Source organism: Priapulus caudatus, unplaced genomic scaffold (genome assembly GCF_000485595.1).
Source record: "Priapulus caudatus unplaced genomic scaffold, Priapulus_caudatus-5.0.1 Scaffold1034, whole genome shotgun sequence".
Lineage (NCBI taxonomy): Eukaryota > Metazoa > Priapulida > Priapulimorpha > Priapulimorphida > Priapulidae > Priapulus > Priapulus caudatus.
Genome location: NW_014578095.1, coordinates 24,153 through 32,797, shown reverse-complemented (window position 1 = coordinate 32,797; position 8,645 = coordinate 24,153). Strand labels below are relative to the sequence as shown.

Below are 8,645 nucleotides of genomic sequence, written 5' to 3'. Positions count from 1 at the left end.
CGATAGTGAGTGAACTCCCCACAGGCGAAACAGGCTCCGACACCACGTCCTGTGAATGGCGTCCCTGAATATGACGTTCCTGGATAGGAGGCTCCTTGTGATGGACGAAAGTTCCGTATCCCCGGACAATTTTGCTGTCCTCTCTCTGTGAATCCGAACGAAGGCCCCATCCCGGGATGACCGCCACCAGCAGCAGCAAAAGTGCTAGGCCTTGCAGCATTAAAATATGGTGACTTGTGCTGGCTTTGTTTCTTGGACTTTTTTCTGGCGCACAGCCCGCGCCTCAGCCTACCGAATACGGGATTCATCATCTGAATCACTAGCCACGGGATTCGCCTCGTACTGACACACTGTATCCCAACCGGCCTCGGACGAGTCAGCAATACGAATCAGCTTATTTCTCTGCTTCAACTTTCTGCCAATCTCTGTTAAAATCTCTCTGGCATGAGACACTTTGTCGTTACACACCCACAAGATTGGGTAACGGAATCTAACAAATCTCCATTAAATACGTACTGAATTCAGTTTCCCGTGTATTTCCAGATCAGGTCCTTCTCCGATTTCAGTTTTTTCACCTCATTTGAAACAGCCTGAGAATTGCCTCGAACCTCATCTCGTAAAGAATTTAACTCTGCTTTCTGCCCTTTAAACTCACTCAGAAGTTCCCTCAAAGTATCGTTTAACTCCGATTGCCCGCTCTGCTCCGTCATAGTGTAACAAAGCTAAACGAAGAAAAAATAGATGAATGACTACAACCTGGTAGGAATCCCCCCAGTTCCTTGTGCTACCGCCGCCCCATCTATGGCGCGTCACAAAGCCAAGGGAAATAATTTTTCATCTTATTCGTTACACTCAACCGAGGAAAAATACATTAAACTGGACAGCCTACACCAAATATTCACATAAAAGGACAGACACTAGAATGTCCAGAATGTTACGTAAATTCCATAAATTTCATCTTTTGATATATAAATCAATACATGGTATATGTGAAAGGGGCGAGTAGCTTTCCTTTTGGGTAAAATACATAATTTTTATTTCAAATATTTTAAAATTTCATTCTAAAAAAAATCATTATCACGTCACCTGGACAGACATGCGTAGTGGCTGTACCAGTTACGTAAACAAAGGTACAAAATATGCCATTATCTGGAATAATTTTGTCGCAAAACAAATTTGCAACTTGTAAAATGCCTCAAAATGCATTGTTTGCATTAATAGGTTCAGTTTTATTTAAACTCTTCGAAATTCAACCGATCACACAAAACCACGTAAAGGGGACGTACAAAATGCTGTCTGTCTACGTTACGTAAACAAAGCTGTCCCAGAAATTGTTTATTTGTATCATCCCACGATTTATTCATTTCCGTGTGACAAAACATCGGACACTTCATGTACAGTTGTTACAGAAAATAGCCATTAATTAGAGTCAAACAACACGCTAGACTGAGGACTATCCAAGATTTTTAGGATCACAATCATTGTTTAAGTAACTTACCAATTTCACGCAACACTGGGACAGATTCCAATAACACGTGTGTCTATCCGCTTCCCACAACATCCGGTCTTGTCGGTGAGGTAAGTGCTGCCGACATCTAACCCCTTGGCCTTGTCAAGCTGGCACAGCTTGACGTAATCGGTGTAGGGCCTGCCGTTTTTTCCAATAGCATGTGCATTTCTAATCAGGATATTTAGTTTTGCTATTGTGGCCTTGTTTATTAAAGTTAGTGTTTTTGCACCCACTGTTTCGTGTTCAGGCATGGTCCTTGCATTTATTTTTGCTAGGATCTTTCTGTGGCCTTCGGAAGCATCATGCGCTTTAACAGTTTCCAAACGATAGTTTGTAGTGCCGGTGAAAAAACTACCAGACATGCAGCCTGCCCCACAGGTCATACCATTGGCTGGGTCATACTCTAGCCACGGGTATGACGATTTCCACGCTGGCTGGAACGCACGCATCCTTTTCGTCTTATCGTAGACACGCTGGCCATCTATTTTCTCCTCCTGCGATTTACGTTTGGAAGGTGGAGGGCGAGCGCCGTCCAAATACTTTCACATAACAACCTTGATGTAAGTAGTTATACTATTGGATAATGATGTACCTACTATTAGCTTCACTACTATTTGTATCAACTGCTTCAAGTAACACACGCATGCGATGTGGTTGCGATGTAAATATACCTCGCTATGAGAGCGTACCTAACTGATTAGTTGCGTCATTTCTACAATCAGACCGTTTGTTCTATGTCAACAGTTTTAACTTCGTTGCTAAAGGAAACAAAATGAAACCTATGTAAATGCAGCACAATTCTTCTGTTGAATGTTGAAGTATCAAACAAAATTTAATATGTAGCGAAACGCTGGGTTTATTTATCTTTCTTAGATTCTTTATACAGTGTTAAAAAAACCAGTTTTAATAAATTATTTTACGATATCCCCCGTTAAAACAAAAAGAAAAGAATAACTAATTACTAATAAATACAATTGAAAATTGATGTCTCTTCTTTGTAGGATGAAAATTTATCTTGAAAAAAAGAGAGGGCAAGAAATCTTTTACACGTATATAGTACTCGAACCGTTCAAAATTTTAGAAAAGTGTTTTCAACAATACTACTGTTATGATACAATAGATACCCCTATATCTATGATCCAAGTGGCTGCTTTGAAATTTTCATGGACTACCAATATTTTTTCCTTTTTTGTGTGTTTTGTTCAGCTGTTTGTTTAGCCCTGTTTTCTTCACGAAAAAAGGAAGCGTTGCACAATAATTGTTTTTCTATAAAGCCACAAAGTGCTAGATTCTAATGAAAAACCAAGGAAGTACCCTAAAAGTAGGATTTATCATGGAAAAAACATTTAAGATGTTAAGAAACCCCTACTTTCAGTACCGAAAAGTTGAAAGTTGCTAAGACACTTTCAGTACTGAGCCAGATTCGGAGTTGCTTATAACAAATACGTGAATTCTGGCATTTTCTTTAAAGGGCATTTTCACTAAAGGCATTTTCTTTAAACAAAAGCGGCTTGGTTTATAGGCCAAAACAAATTGGGCTATTAAACATCTCCCTGAAAAACTAGCTATAGTGCCTGCATTTGAATTTTCGACTGATGGCATTAAAACAGGATTTTCACTCAATATTCAATAACACTGCACTTAAGTTTTTAATGAAAAAACGTGCAGCAGAAAAGAAGGCCTAATTTCCTACAAAGTAAGGATAGAAATCTCTGTTTGAATTTACCTTTGCTGGCTTTTTTTCGACGTGCTTGGGAATGCAAATAATGCTATAGAAGCTTGCCGGTATCTTTTTGGATCTGGCTCCATTACAAATTATATTACTCTTTCTTGAATCTTTCTTGAATTTCTTGTATCATTTGTCGCTAGCCGCCATATTTGTTTAGATGCTTACAGTTGCTATGGAAAATTGGGTTCAGACTGGCTAAAACTGGGTAAATAAACGGTGGTGACATCTACAGGGAAGAATAATGTTCAAGGTAGCTTGTGGTAAAGATTGGGAGAAAATCATTCACTGGAAGGTGGTGCCATCGAGTAGAGAAAATGAGAATAAATTTGGCCACTGAGGCTGCCTATGGAGCTGGTTTCTCACTAGCTTGACAAGATGACATGCATCAAACACAAAGTACACTTTCTCCTCAGGATGCAGTGGGTGACTGAAATAGGGGGTCAGTGATTCTGCAGAGATGGTGCACCCCAATGATGATGCAGTTGTCTGATTTGCATATGAACCATCACACACTATGCCATGTACATTCAATCCTGCTTCAGTGAGAGAGCAAATCAGCTGTTTGATGACCTCTGCTTGAACTCTTCCAGGTAAATGATCAACAAGATAGTATGCGACCGGAAATTTCCAACTATTGGTCAATCCAACTACCATAAAGACGAGGGCTTCTGTAGCAAGTCTATCATTGTCTGTTGGAAGAAAATTGCCACAGTCACTAAAACCACCGTATGAATGATCGAGGAAGGGTAAGGGTGGTGGGGGGGAGTGGTACCTAATTATAAAGACTAAATACTAGTAGACTCAAACTACAGGTACTAAGTGCAGTTAAAAACAATATGATTGGCTTAATTTACCTATAAACTAAGTTTGAGCTTACCTTATTATATTAAGTTATTTGAACCACAGCACAGGCTTGCAGGGGGTTACTTGCTAACATTTTCTTTTTTAACAACTCTTAATTGTGCTCAAGCTTAAAGACTTTAGAAGACTAAGACAAGAAATAGACATAGAAAGGCAAGCGACTAGACTTAGAGGTCTACAAAAATACAGCTTCATTAAAGTTTATAGTTGCCTAAAAACATACATAGACTAGAGTCTACATGACATAAAATTAAAAACAAAGTAAATTCTCCCCTGTCATATAATCCTCCTTCAGGAAATGTTTGCTGCAGAGATAATTGTATTTTCTGGGAGTGAAATCGTCTCGGCTGATCTTCACAAGCCACCGTTTAATTAATGCTGGGTTGCTAAGAGGCAGTCTGAAAAGGGGGAAAAAAGTCAAAAGTGACTAAAACAAATATTTATCCCACCCCACTCAGTATTATTTAGGGTATGCTTGTTCCCTCCCTAAAGCTGCACCCCCTTATCTCCGGCACAGCCAAATGGCGAGCTCATGCTCGGTCTAGCAAAGCACAATACTGGTAAATGGGGTAATAACCATTTACACAGCACATGCAACAAATCCAATTTCAAAGTAAACAACTTGAGTCCCCTGTTTGCAAAGTAACGAGTTCATGCCTCTAAAACAGCTTGCATAAATTTAATAAAAATTAATATGGGAACTTACCTGTGAAAGATTATGCCACTTCCCTTTTTGTAACTGTTATTGCAACCGTATGCAACACATGAATTTGGCATTTTCGATTCTGCCGTCCATTCAATTAGGGAAATCCTGTGAAGTGTGAGTAGAAGAAGTTTCCCCTATCAGTAATGGCGGCTACCGCTCCACGAAATCGCAGCGATTTGATGGAGTCCGCCCTCTAGGGGCTCTAATATACAACTTTATGGTTCAGACTGGCTAAAACTGGGTAAATAAACATGTGGTGACATCTACAGGGAAGAATAATGTTCAAGGTAGCTTGTGGTAAAGATTGGGAGAAAATCATTCACTGGAAGGTGGTGCCATCGAGTAAAGAAAATGAGAATAAATTTGGCCACTGAGGTGGCTTATGGAGCTGCTGAGAAAATCGCGTTGGCCACTGACATGGCCTATGGAGTGCAAAGGGTTAAATTATAAAAACTGTGCCTTGAATCTGCTGTTGACAAAATTGTCACTGTGTGCTGTGCATTGACAAATTGGTGTGAATCTGTTGTACCATTGAACTGACTACCCATGCCAGTGCTTACCACATTACTGGTAGTGTAAAATTGTTGTACGTTAATCTGATGCTGATGCAATACCGTGCGCAGAAAAGATGTACAGGTTGTGCTATGTACATGTAATGTATCAAGTATATTTTGCGAATTTAAAGTGCCAATGCTAATTAAATAAATTATCATGTCAGGTAATTAAAATTTTCAATCTCAATATATATATATATATATTGAGATTGCAAATTTTAATTACCTGACATGATAATTTATTTAATTAGCATTGGCACTTTAAATTTGCAAAATATACATGATACATTACATGTACATAGCACAACCTGTACATCTTTTGTGCGCACGGTATTGCATCAGCATCAGATTAACATACAACAATTTTACACTACCAGTAACGTGGTAAGTACTGGCATGGGTAGTCAGTTAAATGGCACAACAGATTCACACCAATTTGTCAATGCACAGCACACAGTGACAATTTTGTCAACAGCAGGTACATCACCAGGTGCATTGTTCATAAAGTCTATTGGGAGAGTATCTGACAAAATTTGATACTTGTTCCGCGCCAAGCCAATCACACGTTCAACATGAATCCGTACATGTGCAATGTTTCGGGTCGATTCAACTTCAAGAGCAGGTAACTGGGCTCTTCCTTTTGTGAAACTCGGGATTTTTACCTCTGCACACATCAATCCAACACTTTCTTTTATATCAAACCCTCTGTCTGCCAGAATCAGGTCACCAGGCAGGAGTTTGTTCAGTAGCCCACTATGTTCAGTTATGTATTTGTCACTAGCACGGCCACCCCATGCTTTCGAGAGAAAGGAAATAGATCCTTGTGGAGTGATACCTATCAGAAATTTCACAGTGTTGTGGCTCTTGTATGATGACCATGTTTTTGCACGGGCAAGCAAGTTGGATGAATTTCGAAGCAGTCAATAATAACGACAACTTTCAAACCAAAATGTTTTCGGAATTCCATGGGCATAGTCATCTGCAGCTCATCTCGTTCTGGCCAAAACACAAACCCCCTTAACCTCATATACAGAACATGGATCACAATCAGGAAAGTCCTCGAAGCTGTTGACTGTGAAATGTTAAAAACATAGGCCAGGTATTGAAGATTAGCATTAAGTCGGAGTTTCATCAAAACAAGCATCAGTTTCTGAAAGCGCGTAAATGGCACACGCGAACTTTCTGGTATGTGGTCCTTAACAAAATTAAACAAAGTTATCAGTGTCAGAAATGTAGGAAGGCCGGTGTAACAAATTACCTTTCTGTCGTTGTCTCGGAATGATTCCTCACTGACGGTGGACTCTGACAGTCTATATTTTAGCTCCAAGTTTTCTGTAGTCAGTTGTTGACATACCTCAGTAGTTTTCTGGAGTAGTTCAGTAGTCACTGTGCTGCCACAATCCTTGGATGCATTAATATTGTTGTCAGCAGGTTTCTCCTCTGAAATCTGCTCTCCAGCCAACTCAAAATGACAAAGTGTATTTTCTGGAAACGGTGTAGCTAATGTTGGTGGCACCGTGACAGTACAACACCGTGACTTTATTATACTATGTAAACCAACTTAAACGGTGAAAAATACACAATACAATAATATTGAAATCCGCTGTCTTTACATTATAATATAAATGACAATGTAAAAGACTAAAGAGTGCCCCCGATTGGTTTGTTTACTTTTATCACGTTGGGCATGTAACATGGTTGGCTTACATGTAAGCACACTATAAACATTGTCTAGTTTGACGAAATATTATCGATCATTAGATTGAGAAGTGAAATGACGAAATTTGTTATTATGTTATCATCGTTATTTCTTACCAGTAACAAAATGATCACCGCAAACTTTAGCATGGATGGAGGGGTTGAATTCCTTTCGACCGATTCTCGCGATCCACTTCTCTCGTTTCAATTTACTCAAATCCTTCGTCTGTTGATCTTCTACCATTCCATTACAGTCGTCACTAGGGCATCTGTATCTTGTAATAACTGGGTGAAGGGTCACAGAGTCCTGGGCCCAGTGAGCCCCTTGAATTTCATCTTGGGCAAAACAGGTGAAGTTTTCAGCAGTCTATTGTCAAAGACAGTGTTTTGTCAGGAAAGTTTTCCTTGCGGTGGAGTTTCGAAAACTGCTCTTGCTGCCATTTTGCTTCAAAAAGGTGATTGGACAGGAAGTTGATCGGGTCCATACCTATGTGTCCCGGTACCTATGTGTCCCGGTACCTATGTGTCCCAGTACCCAGGTACCTATGTATCCCGTTACCTATGTTTCCCGGTACCTATGTGTCCCGGTATCTATGTGTCCCAGTACCCAGGTACCTATGTATCCCGTCACCAACAATGTGATAATGGCACAGATCACTTGAACCATTAAGTTTGCCAGAGGCTGGTACATTTAACAAATCATTGTCTAGTCCAACTTCCAGAGTTGAATCCCCAAAAATACCAGCATCGCCATTTCGACCAGGTGCACCAGCTGATACATAGTATACATAGCATACATCGCTTGTCGCCTTCTTCAGTTTTTGTACAACGCCTGCCTTCTTTTCCATCATCACAGCGGCTCCATCCGTTCCGGTGGCCACAAGCTTTGACTTCCATGCCTCCCCAAACCTTTCGCTCATCAGGCCTGTGATTGCTCGGCTGATAGTGTTGGCATCTCCACGCGGCACATTTTTGATCCCAACTAAGTATGTGGACATCTACAGAACGTGGGAGATCACAATGTATTCATATCAATTAATAAGCCAGTTCGTAGTTAGCCAAGCGGTGTGTGACGTCACACGTCACCGGGTCATTTGTAACAAAAATCGATGAAATCTCGAGTGCGGTGTGCGCTCTCGGTTCTGTAACGTATATATGTACATGTATTATGTGTATGTGTACACGAACGCATGTGTACGTGCACACGCACGTGTACGCGCACATGCACGCACGCCCGCACGCGTACGTGCACACGCACGCACGTACGCGCGAACGTGTACATGCACGCACGTACGCGCGAACGTGTACATGCACGCACGTACGCCTGCACGCACGTGTACTTGCACATAAATAATACGTAACTAGGGCCTACGAACTGGCTTATTTTAGAACAATATTTATTATGAGTGCACGACCGGGTTGAATCAAATGAACTGGACGGTACCCACAAAAAATGTAGATTTTTTTAAATTGAAAAAACATCTGCCTTTACCTGTGATCAACCGACTGTTCAGGCTTAAAAAATCGTTTGTTTTCGATTACGTCTTATATGGAACTGGACTGAGTGGGTGGTCAATGGATTGTTAC

General features: G+C 40.5%; 1 long non-coding RNA gene across 1 annotated transcript in view; it reads left to right on the top strand.

Annotated features, from left to right (window-relative positions):
* LOC106815064 overlaps nt 1–8,111 on the top strand; it is a 17,291-nt gene extending 9,180 nt beyond the window's left edge. The window contains exon 3 of the long non-coding RNA XR_001394693.1: nt 7,915–8,111. This is a non-coding gene — a long non-coding RNA (uncharacterized LOC106815064). The remainder of the gene's footprint in view (nt 1–7,914) is intronic.
* Nucleotides 8,112–8,645: the final 534 nt, after the last annotated feature.